The sequence below is a fragment of the Ovis aries genome, chromosome 17 (assembly GCF_016772045.2).
Source record: "Ovis aries strain OAR_USU_Benz2616 breed Rambouillet chromosome 17, ARS-UI_Ramb_v3.0, whole genome shotgun sequence".
Classification (NCBI taxonomy): Eukaryota; Metazoa; Chordata; class Mammalia; order Artiodactyla; family Bovidae; genus Ovis; species Ovis aries.
In genome coordinates, this window is record NC_056070.1 from 34,469,676 (window position 1) to 34,485,485 (window position 15,810).

At 41.0% G+C, this 15,810-nt stretch overlaps 1 long non-coding RNA gene across 1 annotated transcript in view; it reads left to right on the forward strand.

Annotated features, from left to right (window-relative positions):
• The first annotated feature begins 384 nt into the window (after nt 1–384).
• Nucleotides 385–15,810, forward strand: part of LOC132658038 (uncharacterized) — a 39,548-nt gene continuing 24,122 nt past the window's right edge. The window contains exon 1 of the long non-coding RNA XR_009597003.1: nt 385–607. This is a non-coding gene — a long non-coding RNA (uncharacterized LOC132658038). The remainder of the gene's footprint in view (nt 608–15,810) is intronic.

Below are 15,810 nucleotides of genomic sequence, written 5' to 3' on the forward strand. Positions count from 1 at the left end.
CCAGGGATTGAACCCAGGTCGCCTGCATTGGCAGATGTGTTCTTTACCACCGAGCCACCAGAGTAAGCCCGTGTGTACAGTTGGTTGACCTCATTTTAGACTAAGGTGGGTTGGTTCTAATGTTTCCAAGTGCGCTCCAAGACAAGATAAAAGTGTAGTCCTGCCTGTCGTCAGGATGATCAGAAAATCCGTCTGGTGACATGTCAGCAAGCTCAAGGGCTCTGTAGGCAGAGCCTTCCACTTTTCTAAGATACTGCAAGCATGTGCACTTTTCCACAGGCTGATGTTGAACATCCTCTAAATTACAGCTGTGGAAGCTGAACCACGTGAGGCCCCGAGCCACAGCATCCTTCCGGCTCTGGAAACCCAAGCGGGTCACCCTTCACTATGCTTCTTGGCCCAAGAAGTCGCTGCAAAGCAGCAGGTGGCCCCGGGAGCAGAGCATTCTCCATTCACTCCCAGTTGCAGGTGAAGCACCCGGAGGCCTACGAATTTGATGTTTACTGTGAAAAAAGAAAGGAAGGGAGCCTCTGAAAAGAGATCTTGCGAGACTTTTAAGCAAACGTCCTCGGATGCACTCTGGCTAAGCTCAGAAGACACCGAAAAGGTAAGAGGGATCCTTGCTGTAATTCTGCCAAACACAGCAAACTCACTCCTAACTATTACATTAAATTTAAAAAAAAAAAAAAAGAGCAGGGACGCTCAGGCCGGGCTGATCAGACCTAAGAGCATCTTCGGGTCTCTCCTGGAAGATGCAACACGGGGGAATAGTAAGTTAAAAGAGCGGGGCCACATTAGGTAAATGAAAGAAAACGTATTTCCATATTTTTACACAAAGGGGTTCTGCACCATCTGTCCCTGTCTGGGTGCTCCCTGCTCCACACTGAGAGGATTTGCAAGGGATTCAAGTGCACCTTATAGATTAAATAGTCACTCGGCTGCTTAAGCCCGGTTGCCCAGACAATGGCCGCGCGGAGCACCCCTTCCTCCTTCCTTCCTGTCGAGTGTTCTGCCTGACTACACAAACTCAATGCGCGCGACTCCCCCGTTGCAAGAAGTGGACTTGACCGGAGCTAAAACCAACAAAGGCAGATTCTGGTGGGAGCTGCGGAAGCGCCGGGCACTGAGTCAACAGGCGGGTTTCATTGAAATGCAAATGCCGCGGCCGCGGCCCCGGCGCGCCACCTCCCGCCCCTTAACTTCTCAACCCCCGCGCCGCGCCGGCCTGAATGGGTCCATTGACGCGCCCGGCCGCCCGCCCCGCCGCGCGGTGGCCCGGCCGCCCGGGGGCCTCTGCGGGCGCGGGATGGGACCTGCCGGGGCGCTCAGGCCTCGGGAGCTTTTGTCATCGCTTTCATTCTGCACACCGTCATCGCATCCTCCCGCATCCTCATCTCCCTCGCTCCCAGACCCAGCCAGGTTGACCGTGGCCTTAAATGCCGGTTCTCCCTATTACTGGCCAAGGAAGTGAAACATGCACTGGGCTGCTGCGTTGAAAGCAAAAAACAAACAAAAGTCCCCAAAGTTCCACCGTGGTGGTTACCTCCTCCCCGCCGCAAGTATTTACTCACTTAACCTTAAGTATGTACTCACTTAAATCCTGTTCTCTTTAATCCAGGAGGACCTGGACAAATTTTTTCGGGTGCTAGGTAGTTTTTGGCTTAGAAGGAGGTAGGTCTCACCGATACTCCCTAAATGCTGGAATAAAAACAGATCTCATTTGGCATTTGGTTACTGCTTCCTCTCTCCTCATGCCCCTAGTCCATTGTTTTACTTTGACTAGATAATATTAAGCTTGGGTGTTTTTTGTTTTGCTTTCCCCAAAGTTGAAAGTTAATACTTGTGTTGTGTGTGTTGGGGGGGGGGGGGCGGCCAGCGTGTGGTGGGAACACAGGTAAGTTTTTTCTTCACAGAAATAAAAGGCTTAATTCAATTTTTAAAGCGAACTCTGAGTTACTAGCAATAATCTTAAAGCTAAACCGTAAACGATCACTTGAAAACATAAAATAACCTTCTAGCAGCTGCCTATTCAGCTGCTGTTTCAGACTGGTAAGTGTAACCAAGAACAAACCTGACTCCATGTTGGATCTGCTTTCTTACCCCCAACATTGAGCTCTGTGCTGAGTCATGCTGACTCTGAGCCTTCCTGAAATAGCTATTACCTATAAGCTGAAATATACAGGATAGCCCCCTCTCAAGGCTCTGACATTTCAAGATATAGCACTTCCCCCTTCATAACAGAGGGGGAAAGCTGCTGAACAGAAAATAATGATTGTGTTGTTTGAGGTTTTTAAAGCATTGCATCACATGGGGACAGCTGCAAGAACAAAGGAGTTTGCACCAAGAAGTTTGCAAGGACACCCGCTCCCCTTTTAGTATAAAAGAGGCCTGGATTCTAACTGGTTAATATGGTTCTTTGGGCTGTTTTCTTGGCCTGCTGGCTTTCCAAATAGAGTCGCTGTTCCTTGCCCCAATACCTCATCTCTTGATTTATTGGCCTGGCATGTGGCAAGCAGTACAAACACTCAGTAACATTAGGAAGTAAGGATTGATATAACCCAACAAATATAATTAAGTAAATACTTATTTTTCCCTTAATTTTATAAATTCACCAGAGTGTAATCATATTTGAACATACCATAGATGTGTAATTCAGTTAACAGTGCAGATAATTTTTCTAAAAAGCAACTAAAGGAACATTTACACTCTACCATCTTTGATTTTACATGAGAATTTTTCAAATTATTATGTCAAAGTAGACTTTAAAAAAAGAGATTTCAAAGTTGATATAAAGTTAGAATATTTTATACTCCTTAAGGAACAGATACTTTGGCCACCTGATTCAAAGAAAGGACTCATTTGAAAAGACCCTGATGCTGGGAAAGACTGAAGGTGGGAGAAGGGGATGACAGAGGATGAGATGGTTGGATGGCATCACCATCCAACATGAGTTTGAGCAAACTCCAGGAGACAGTGAAAGACAGGGAAGCCTGGCATGCTGCAGTCCATGGGGTCTCAAAGAGCTGGAACTGAACTGAAGGAACAGATCTCTTCTGTCTTTTGTTTTTCTGTTGTTGTTGCTGTTGTTTTTGGTAGTGCCTCTTTACCCACGTTCCCAACACACACACATACACAGAGTTTTTGGCCTGTAATAGATCAATAACTGTTGGATTGGATTGAGTTGAGTTGAGTAGATTTAAATTGAATAGAGTTGAACCTACAAAACATTCAGAATTGCACTAACAGCAGTAGTGTAATGGCATTTTTTCTGTAGTACATCTGATAGCTCTGTTTGCCCAGTGTGTCCATTTTCCCTTAGCATAAAAACACCACCTGAGTTGCAACCAGAGGATCACCCTCCCCTACTCACTGTCCAAGGGATTGACATATATGGCTGCAAGGCCACAACTAGTCCATAGGATACCTTTGTGCAAATTTAAGTCATACATCTCTTCCTCCAGGCAGAACACCAGGCTTGCCCAGCAAATAACTCGTGCTGCACTGCCTGGTCAGCTGGAGTTTTACATGGTTCATGATTAGCCTCAGTCCTTCTCATTTGCAGCAGTACACTTACTCACACTGGCCAATCAGCCCATTCAACTTCTCAGACCACAGTAAAGAGTTTCAGAACTGAGTTGAGCTTATGAAAGTTAGCCAGAGAACTTTAGCTGGAATTATAGAAACGAGGCATTCTTACTTTCTGGTGGAATGATTAAATGCTGGCATACAGATTTGGAGCTGCACTTGACTATCATCATCATCATCAATGAGGAAGAGTCAGCAAAAGGCGCATGAGATGGAATCAGTGAGAGATTATGAATCGTATCCTATGAATACCTGGATTCAGTCATGTCTGAATCAAATCACCTTTTCAGTTATGTTTAAAAGCCAATAAATTCTTTCTTTTGAATAAGTCAGTTTAATGATTCTCTGTCATTTACAAGCCAAAAAAATCTTAACCAGAATGATTGTCACAGCAGGAAGAGATAAATCTTACAATTGATGGTATTTATGTAACTGAATTTATCTGGTATTTTGACATCAGTGCAGTTCCTAATCCTTTCAGTAACAGGTAAATCAGTATAAATCAATCTTATAAATAATCATTGCCTTTTCTTCTCTAGTATACAATGCATTAAAATGCCTTTTCTTCTTCTTCAGTATATATTGCATTAAAATAAAATACATGAATGGATTTTTATTTTCTTTGGGGATTTGAAAATTTTCAGCAATGCCAATTGTTTAATAATGTTGGAGAACTAAATGAGGGTTTAGGTGGGAAGGTTGAAAATAACCCAAGGAGCTAATCCTCTTAAAATGTTTAATTTAGATTGTAAGTAGAAGATATATGACACATTGAAATTGATTTTTAAAAATCTTTTCACCCCTATTGAGAAGTTTAATAAATTTGTCAAGTACCTGAATATATAAAAGAGCTGATCACATAGATTATGAGAACTTAGAAAACAATAATCACTGGATAATAAATGGTAAGACTTCACTAAGAAAAATTTATACCAAGTCAAAGGGATTTCTCATTTGATAACCAATGTAGCAATTTGTTCTTTGTTTCCAGAAATATTCAAATAGATGACAGAAGATGAATCATGTGTCAGGGGACAGTAGAAAGAATTCTGCCTTGCAGTGAACAATTAGACTGGTTTTGAGTTTTCTTTTAATTTTCATATCCTGATTTTATGATTCTAAATTTGTAGATGTAGCAGATAGGAACTTGCCTCCCCACCCTGAAATAATTACTATCTTATTATCAGTTTAAAATGTTATCATCATGCTCTCCCACTTATCATTCATTCAAGATTATCATTACATTACTCTGAAGTATGTTTATTTGGACCTGAAAAATTAAATCTTATCCAAAGAAGTATAACCACCTGAATTATATCCAGTTTTTGCCCAAAGCTAAGTTCCTGTTGCTGTTTTCATTTTAAAATCTAAGAACAGAGGATTTATATATGAATGAAAATTAAAAGAAACTTCAATTCATTTTTCCTAGTTCCTGTTCTTTGTTATTCTTGGCTGTACCATTGCCATACCTTAGAAGACTGAGAAGAAAATGCCCTTAGTTCTTTGTTTTGTAAATATTGACTTCTTTCCTTGCTGTAATGTTTAATATATCTGCTTTCTACTTTATATCATAGTTTTAGTATCTTGTTGATAGCTCCACTCCTCCTTTGAAATTCCTAATACTGATATTTAAGAAGAAATGACCCACAGCTAATTCAGTTGCCCTGACTCCCACCCGACCTGCCTATGCTATCTGTGAAGTTTAATCAGCTGGAGAAAAGGGTCAGAGGTTTCACAGCTCCTTTAACAAATGTGAAACAGTGATTTGAGCACTTAAGCACTTATATAACCTCCTTGTAGCTTGGCTTCCTGTACTCAAATCCAGAAACTGAACTCCACGTTTCCCAGACTCCCTTGCAGCTCAGGGGTCCTCATGAGATCTAACTTCTGCCAAGCAGACATGACCACTCAGAACTCAAAGGTGAACATGAGCATTGTGAGCAGTGGACATGAAGAGATCTGATCTCCCGAAAGCAGAAACATTCAGTTCTTCCATGCCAGCTATAGTAGAGTTTCTGGAGTATAGTTCCTATAGTTATAGATTCCAAATGACAGAAGGTAATACACTTTGAAGAGTGTCTTCTTCAAAGCATGTTTATGTAGGAGTTACGGATTTCTCAAAGCTGTTCCATTCCTCAATATGTAGCAGTCACCCACGCCTATTTCTCTGACCCTCCTGAAGATTCTTTAGACTAACTGTGTGCATGCTCAGTCACTCAGTCATGTCCGACTCTTTGCATCCCCTGAGCTGTAGCCTACTAGGCTCTTCTTGTCCATGGAATTCTCTAAGCAAGAATAATGGAGTGGATTGCCATGCCCTTCTTCAGGGGATCTTCCCAACCCAGGGATTGACCCAGGTCTCCTGCACTGCAGGTGGATTCTTTACTGTCTGAGCCACCAGGGAAGCCCTTAAACTACCTAGTAGCTCCTTAAACTGATTAGAGTGAATTCTGATGGATAAAGTAATTAGTAACAGGGATGGCTTCTCGGGTGAGGGGAGTAGAAAGCTGAAATTGGTTGTCTGACTTGGTTGGATGTGAAGACACTGAGGATCTAATTACGATCAGAGGATGGAGCTCAGTAGTGAAAGATGCCTAAACATTTGCACACAGTCGCCAGACACACTGGAATGCTGCTAATACAGAACAAAATAGTCTGTGTGGTGGATTGACTAATTCTAATTGTACTAGAATGCTTAAAGAAAGAAGAAGATAACATCAAGGTTTTAAGTTCTTAGTTGAAGGCCTGGTCAGAGAACAAGAGGTTACTGTAATTTCCCTGAAGACAACTGATCTCTTGACAGCCACATTTTTTATTCTGACATAACCAAAAATGAGATAGAGTCTGATCTTATGGGTTTTGAATTATGATATAAGTGAAATTTACATTCATATTAGTTTTCTGATGTGAAATTTTAGATTGCTTGGTGGAAGAAAATCCTGTTGAAATTGGCTTTCTTATTTAAATGAGGATGATTAAATCCTGAAATGGGACGATGAAAGCACAGAAAATGAAATGCTTAGTAGAAGAAAGTATAAAATTCTATAACCAACTTAAAACCAAAGAAAAAGATAAGAATGGCTTTGCTTCATTATCTTCTCCAACTTTTTAGTCAAGCTCCCTTTCTCCATTATCTTGGATAGATAATTTTATAATTTAGCTCCTATGCTATAGGGAGAAATAGGATTGTGACTGAATTAAAATAGAAATGAACATTACTCAGAGAACATTTGATGATTGGCTTTTTTCCTCCCCTCTTTTGAAGAGAAGGTAAGAGCGCATTTGTAGGAGGAATCATTGCATTTCATCAACAGGAGCACATTGCTCTTGATATTATCATGTGGATGTCTAAGTATGGGAGGATAAATAGGTGCTGAATAGTATAGGGATAGACTGTGCCAGATATTGTACATTGTCTCACCCAACTTTCACACATCCAAACTCTTCTAGGATGGAGACCTAAATACTAAGTTTATAAGACTCTCTTTAACTACAGTTCCCCCAAGCAGTCACCCCAACCTGAGAGCTGGATACAGAAGTAAGCAGGGTGAGGCAGTGGCCATACACACAGAGATCAGCTCTTCTGGCAAGGACAGTGGCAGATCTGGTTCTCCTGGGCAGCAGCTAGCATCTACTCCTGTTTCAAGTTTCCCCGAGCAGCTGACTCTGCAATGAAGGCTAGCATATAGAAAGTTAATCAGGAGCACTCTCAGGGTCAGCATCTGTAGGATTAGGCAGAGAGCAAAGTAGGACTTCCATTTAGTGTCATCTAAGGCCTCAGCTGACCCTATGGAGAAGCTCTGAAACTCAGATGGTTCTTCAGAATTGTCTTGAGGCAAGGGGGGTTTCCCTGGTGGCTCAGCAGTAAAGAATCCCCCTGCTAATGCAGTCCCTAGGTAGGGAGGGTCCCCTGGAGGAGGGCACAGCAATCCACTCCAATATTCTTGCCTGGAGACTCCCCATGGACACAGGAGCCTGGTGGGCTGCAGTCCATGGGGTCACAAAGAGTCAGACACAACTGAAGTGACTGAGCACACAGGCATGGCAGGGGAGCCAGGCATCTCCATTTGGGGAGTTTCAGCCACAAGCAAGTCCCACCACAGATTCCTCCAATGTTATAGGATTTGCTGGACCATGTCGTCCAAATGGCAAGGCCACTTGTTCTGTAACCTGGACCTACTGCAAATCCCACTCAAAGCTGAAAGAATTTTGGGTCACCTAAAGTACAGACAGGAGTAGAATTGCCAGACGTGAAATACGATGTTTCCAAACTCATTCAAGACTACCTAGTATTATGCTTACTTTTTTGTGATGGAAGCTGTGAGATGCAATAATTTGTCCTTTGCTTTGAAGTTGGAATGACTATTAAGTTGTTTCAGCATGCTCCAGAACATGGCCAGGAGGCTACTACTCTGGAATTAAACAGCATCCTCACATTTGGAAGTACTAGAAGAAAGGACAAGCTACATGGTAATCAACCAACTGGGGTACTGCAACAGGCCATTCAGACACATCATTGTTCTTGGGATGGCAATGTGAATAAGGGTCTCGGCCTCCCAGTAGAAACAGTCAGTGTGGGAGTTAAGGTTACAGGAAGAAAAAAAAAGATAATTAAAGTAGCTGGAAAAACCCAGCTAGAAAACCCACTAACCAGCTCAACTAGTGTTCACGATCTATTCCATATATTAATAACCATTAGTCTATATCACACATAACTAGAAATTAGGGTTTGTGTACTACTGATTCAGTCTCAGAATCTTAAACCATAAAATTAACATAAAAGTTGCCCCCAAGCCTTTAAATGCCTGGAACCTCTGAAACGGAAGTATGGAGAAATATACCCTCAACACAAGATGCACAAAATTCACATAGAGAGAGCCCAACTAACAGTGATCTCACAGTCTGCAAAGACAGAAATTTACGGAATCCCATTTGGGAGTCGGCGAACACAACATACAACAGAATATAACAGCAAAATTCAAATAATGGAAAACTCTAAGTTACTATCAATAAATATACTTAAATTGACTAAAGCCATAAAGTAAATAATTTAAAACATTCAAATAACAAGACTCTATGAAAAGCTACTCAGAATTCAACAGAGAAAAAGATTTTAAAATATGAGAGTGTAAGAGACACAGAATAGAGAATGCAAAAGCTCATCATGGGATTTCCAGAAATACAAAAGAACGAGGGAGAGTCATAATGGCTAAGGCTTTTCAAGAATAGATAAATGACATTAATTCTCATATTCAGAAAGCATGGTGAGTGCTGAGCTGAGTAAATAAGTATAAATTAAATCTAGGTAAAGGGAGATCATGAAAGCAAGCAGAGATTAAAAACCTGATAGGGAGATGATAAATAGACTTGTATCAGACTTCTTAGCAAAAGAAATAAACTGACAATGGAATATAATTTCAACATGCTGAGATGAAATACCAGATAATTCAGGATTCTATTGCCAACCAAATTTCTATTCAATAGTAAGAATGAAATAGACATTTCCAAACACACAAGAATCAAAATCTTTACTAATACCAGTCTCACTGAAAAACATCTAAAGTGTGTACTTCAGAAAGAAGTGACTGAACTCAGAAGGAAAAAATAAGATGCAAGAGATAGTTTTATGCCAAAAATGGTAAATGTGTGTAAATCTAAAAATCAAGATGGAACTAAAATGGTACATGATGATAACTTTTATAATAAAAGACTTTTCAAGGATTTTATATACACATACACACACATGCATTTATATGCTTACACACACACACACACACACACAAGTATATATATGCACATGTATGTATGTATACATATAGAAGGAATCAGTTCCAAACCAGAATTGGCAGAGAACTGGGGGATAAGTTCAGTCAAGTGAAAAAGGCAGAAAAGGAAAGGGGAAGGGAGTAAAGAAAGAAGAGGAAAGGAAAATGCCTGGTAAATAAAAGGCACAAAATAATACACAGAAATAAATGCAAATATGCCAATAATCACATTGAATGTATATAGTTTAAGCTAACCTATTAAAAGACTAAGATAGACTAGATAAAAAGACCAAATTCAATTATATGCTGATTCCAACAAACATATCTGTAATTTAAAACATGAAAATTTAAACTAATGTGATGAGAAAGATTGGAGAAAGGAATGGCAATCCATTCCAGTATTCTTGCCTGGAGAATTCCATGGACAGAAGAGCTTGACGGGCTACGGTCCTTGGGGTCGCAAAGAGTCGGACACAACTGAGGTGACTTAGCACGCACGCACAATGAGAAAGGTATATCAAGTAAATGTTAATCCAAAGAAGGTTGTTGTAGCCAGATTAATAGCAAACAAAATAGACTTTAAGAGAAAAGGAATTTTTAGAGATAGATACTATATAATGGTTAAGTAAAATTTTTGCCTACCAAATATAATAATTTTAAGTTTGTATGTACTTAAACCACCAAATGTGTAAAGCAAAAATTTATAGTATTGCAAAGGGAAGTTGACAACACCACTTCACATTTATACCTCTCTGAAATGGTGGATGAAGAGTACAAAGATCAATAAGGATGGAAACAGGGATCACTGCAGGTGGGCTAGAAGGATATTTTAAGGAGAAATATTCTAAAACTACCATCATGATATTTGTACAGTTTAATAAATTTACTAAAAATCATTATGTTGAACAACTTTAAATGGATGAATTTGAATCTGGGTCTCTCTGCCAATTATTTCTTAATCTAAATTAATAAACTGACATTGTGATTTTACATCAGTCTCTATGAGATTGACGAAGATGAGTCAGCTTCCATGGAAAGAACACGTTTTCAACACAATGATAAAGTCAACTTTCCAACCCTACAAGTTCACATCATTATGAATTCATGAAAGTAAATCCCACCTTGTGAGGCCCCCTGACAGACAACCATCTGACTTTCTTAAAGTAGCAACTCTTCTACTTTGTCACATTTGAACTCTTCTATTTGAAACTATTTCCCTTTGTGCCAACCCTATGTTCATTCACTATGGGGACTGGAAATTCAGCTTTTCATGTTAATCTCTAGAAAGTAAGATTATTTCTGTGCCCCATATGACATCCTCCAATCACAATTGCTTACAATATGCTAAATCTGAAGGAGGTGATAGGTCTCTACATTACAGAATAAGAATCTACAAGACAACCAATGAGTTATCTTAGATTGCCATTCCGGACTATGGTGTAGATTTCACAACAACATTTTGATTGATTGTCACAGCAAATAAAAACATAGCAATTCATTATTTTCAAATATTGAAATTCCCCAGAAATATTTCTTTACCATATTACTTTCACAATATAACTAGTAGAGACAAATTAAGTCAAGCCAAATTAATAAGTTAAATGGTTCATGTTGAATATCTCTTTCCACATGCTTGAAAGAGACATGCAGACTGTGATACATGGGCCTAATCTGGTACCACTGATCTTGTGTCTAAGCTCATCTTTTCCATAATAATTATCAGCACATCTTAACATGACACTGAGAGGTAATTAAGTGCACTTCAGTCTGAAATGATGAGAAGGATGTGGGAGAGGGAGTAAGTTTTTCTCTTTTCTTTCACAGTCAAAAAAATCAAAGAAAACTATGGTTTAATGCTCTGGGACACTTCCCTGGTGGGATGGGGGAGCATGGGTGACTTTTCATCTGGAGCATATTTCTCTTTGTGTTGCTATCACAGACTTTCTTTCTTAGAGACACTACATAAATCACTACTGAAGACATAATTTATAGTGGCAGAAGAGGAAAAGGGGGGATGGGGTGGAGGACACTCCTTCATAGATCACAGTGAGAAATCCTAAATTTTTTGCAGACTTTAGGAAGACTGAAGCAGGAGGCAGCTGGGGAGAAATATGAAACATACAGTCCCAAACAGATTTCCCATGTTCATACTGTGGCTGGGATTCATCTGTTTATCATTGGATGCAATACAGGCTGGGGCAAAATGTGGCATTAATAGTTTTGGGGTGAGGAAGCAGAAGAGGAAATGGTGAGCCACAGAAAGGTCCCCCGAGTTAGCTGCCTTCTAACCAGACACTTTTAATAATCTATGTACAGACAGCAGCAAAATTTACAACTTATTCTTCCTGGTGGCTCAGTTGGTAAAGAATCTACCTGCAGTACAGGAGACCCAGGTTCAATCTCTGGGTTGGGAAGATCCCCTGGAAAAGGAAATGGCAAACCACCCCAGTATGCTTGCCTGGAAAATCCCATGGACAGAGGAGCCTGGCTGGCTGCAGTCCATGCGGTGGCCAAGAGTTAGACACGTCTGAGCAACTAACACTTTCTCACTTTCTCTTTCTCTTCCCAATCAATCTTGGGTACCAAGATTGCTTATTTCTTACTGTGCTCTGCTTAGTTGCTCAGTCGTGTTCAACACTTTGAGACCCTATGGAGAAGAGATGCTTTGGGATATGTTTCTGTGGAGACATAGCCCAAAAAACAAGAGACTTAATTTGGCATATTTCTCCTTCTGATTGGCTCAATTTTGATAAAATAGAAGAGACCAAAAATCTGATTTACATTTTCAAACAACAGGTGAGAAGAATTCTCAACAGGTAATTCATTATATAATCTGCTTTTCAGGAAGATGTGGTGTGTGTGTGTGTGTGTGTGTGTGTGTGTGTGTGTGTGTGTGTGTGTGTGTGTGTGTGTTTGCCATGCAGCATGTGGGATCTTAGTTCCCCAACCGGGGACTGAACCTGTACCCTCTGAATTCAGTGCTAGGAGTCTCAACCACTGGACTACCCAGAAAGTCCCAGGATGTGGGCTTTTGACATTATCCCCAAAAAGTAACCTTAAACAAACCTACATTTATGCTGTTTGTAAGTTTCACTCTATGGGTCATTCTCCTGAGAGGTACAAAATTAGTCCACTAAAAGGAAATGGCAACCCACTCCAGTGTTCTTGCCTGGAGAATCCCAGGGATGGGGGAGCCTGGTGGGCTGCCGTCTATGGGGTCACACAGAGTTGGACAAGACTGAAGCGACTTAGCAGCAGCAGCAACATGTCATAGTTGGATATAGATGTTTAATCTGAATAGTTCAAACTGAAATATTTCTTCTCTTGAACTTGTGATGGGCTTTAAATGTTCACGTGCATCTTTTCGGATGCCAGTGTAATGGAATACTAGTCTAATATATTAATCAATGTCTCTTACCTTCTGATAGTATCTGTTGCCTTTGACTCTGACCCCTTCAGGCAGTTAGACTGGAGGACTCCATCCCCTCACAGAATTTTCTCAGAACTCTGAGAACCAGGCTGCCAAGGCTTAGAGCCCAAGTATGCAACAGAGGAATCAGAGGGACACGTAACCAACCCCTACCATGACCCGTTGTCCACATAAATATGTGAATCACACACAAAACTAAAACATTCACCCATCTGATTGGCCTGCAACCTCCTGACTCTGTATGGAATTCTAAACCATGTCCTACATTTGTCTAGTATTTACTTAGTGCCTATACAAGACTTATAAAGAGTAAAATTATAATTAGGCTACCTTTCCTGTCCTCCAAGGGCTTAAAACCTCACAGAGAAAGTAAGAAATATATCCAAGTAAGTGTAATACCAAGTGTTAGTCACTTATTCGTGTCTAACTCTTTTGCAACGCCATAGACTGTGGCCTGCCAAACTGCTCTTTCCATGGAATTCTCCAGGCAAGAATACTGGAGTGGCTTGCCATTTTCTTCTCCAGGGATCTTCCTGACTCAGGGATTGAACATGGGTCCCCTGCATTGCAGGCAGATTCTTTACCAACTGAGCCACAAGGGAAGCCCTGGATTATACAAGACTTAAAAAGAGTAAAATTATAGGTCGTCTACCATCATGTCCTCCAAGGGCTTAAAACCTCACAGAGGACATAAGAAATATATCCTGGTAAGTCTAATACAAGCCATCATGTGAATGTGCCAACAGAGGAGCTCTCAATATAAAAGACCATCTATGATCTTTTATAGACCATAAAGCAACTATGTCCTTCACACCATCTAAACCTATCATTTTTTGTGGGGGTGTTACTTGCATGTCAATGGACTTCCTGGCTAGCATAAACTTTGCAACCCATGGACTGCAGGCTCCTTGGTCCATGGGATTTTCCAGGCAAGAGTACTGGAGTGGGTTGCTATTGCCTTCTCCGAAGCAAGGATTAGTCTCCCTCTATACAATAGGATTCTCAGGACACAGCACATACCCTAACCATTCAAAGCATATTTTGTTGAATGAATGAAGGAAGGAAGGAATGAACTTATGCCTATAAGGGTCTATTTTTGTCCTGTGATTTGTTTTCAAATTTTCTTTTCCTGGGAGAGTTTAAAGAAGTAGGCTGTATGCTGAATTGACCACTGCCAAGTTGGCACCACCACCAACTGCCCCTAAGCCTAGGAATTGCCCCAGAATCTTGCAGTTTTGGAGAGGACTTGGAAGAGATGTGCAAGGGTGAAAGGTGAATCCAATTCTCTGATTCTCTAGAGGCCCCTGCACACATGGGCAAGTCTCAGAACCACCCACTTGGCCCAGCAGACTGAGGCAGTTAAAGAGTGTCTCAGAAATTCCCAAGAAGTATGGCAGCTTGCAGACAAGCTTTTGAAAACCACTCCAATGGGCTCCAGTGTCGATTCCCCTGACCTTCAAGGGTAGCTTTGCAAGCTTGGCACTGGTGCGTCCCACTTCATCATCCCCAACCCTAGTTCTTTCTAAAAGTTGTCTAAGTTCCTAATTCTCAATTAACTTCTTTATATGTAGAACACAAAGAGCAGCTTCTGTTTTCCTGGCCAGACCCTGACTTGTCCATTCAATTAGGGAGTGTGAGTTTACCCTGCCCCTACATACATGAACAGTGTATTTCTGGAACATTCCATCTCAGTGATTCCAGATTGATTTTCCTTTTGCACAAAAGGAAGTCAGTCTCAAAGGGAAAAGAACTTATTTTCACATAAGATAATTGATTTTCTGTCAATTAATATTTGAGATATTAAGCTGGTTATGGTTCCTAAACATTCAGCGTTTCTGAATGATAATGTGCTTTGATTCATGATGATACTTTAGTTGCGGATGTGTGTGTGTGTTTGCTCAGTCGTGCTGGACTCTTTGTGACTCCATGGACTGCAGCCGCCAGGCTCCTCTATCCATGAGTTACCTGGCAAGCATACTGGTGTGGGCTGCCATTACCTTCTCCAGGAGATCTTCCCAACCCAGGGACGGCACCCACATCTCCTGCATTGGGGTCAGATTCTTTAGAAACGGCATCACCTGGGAAGCCCGAGATTTCAGTTGGGCATCACCAATAACTTATATCCTTATCTTTTAGTGGGTATCTTTTTATCCCACTAATAGGAAAAGCCAAAGGAGAAGAGGGTGACAGAGGACCAGAGCGTTGGATGGCATCACTGGCTCAATGATGAGTCTGAGTAAACCCCAGGAGATAGTGAAGGACAGGGAAGCCTGGCATGCTGCAGTCCATGGGGTCACGAAGAATAGGACACAACTCAACGACTGAACAACAACAATAGGAAATGCTGAGACATGTGAGAGCAAGAACTCTAATATATCACATTCCTTACTTTGGAATAATACTAAAATCCCAATGTCATTCGAAACAGAAACTTTCAAAACTAATGGTAATTTTTATATGAATGCTTTAAGGGACCACACCTTGAAACGAAACTTTAAACTTATATAAGCACACATATTTGAGTGAATGATTTTAACTCTCAGGAATATTTTATTGTATTTTCCTGAAATTTTTACACAAATTTTCCACTTCTGGCATTTCCCAAGGCAAGTTGGTCCCCATGTCTGCCAAATCCACAAGATTACTCACAGATAATGCCAAGGGGGCAGCAATAGCAACAATATCGAAAAAAAAAAAAGCATTTTTTTTAAAGATTACCCCAAGTTGGCCCTTCCCTTTGTGGATTTAGGGAACAGGTTTCTCCAGGCAGGCTGTTAAGAACATCAGGGTGTTATAAATACAGAGCAGTGCAGCACTGAGAGCCTGACTTTTTGGGGTTCCCACTGGCCTCTTTCCTTTGGGAACTGCTGTACCTGTCCACAGATGACGCATGTCTCCCTCACATCTTATCCCAGGCTGCACCAGTGTCTACCGTGCTTGGCTTCCTATGCATAGATGTTCAGAGCCCCTCAGTGTGCATCTGTGTGACAGCCGAAGCTCCTCCACGATGTGCGTGCCATGCGTTCACTT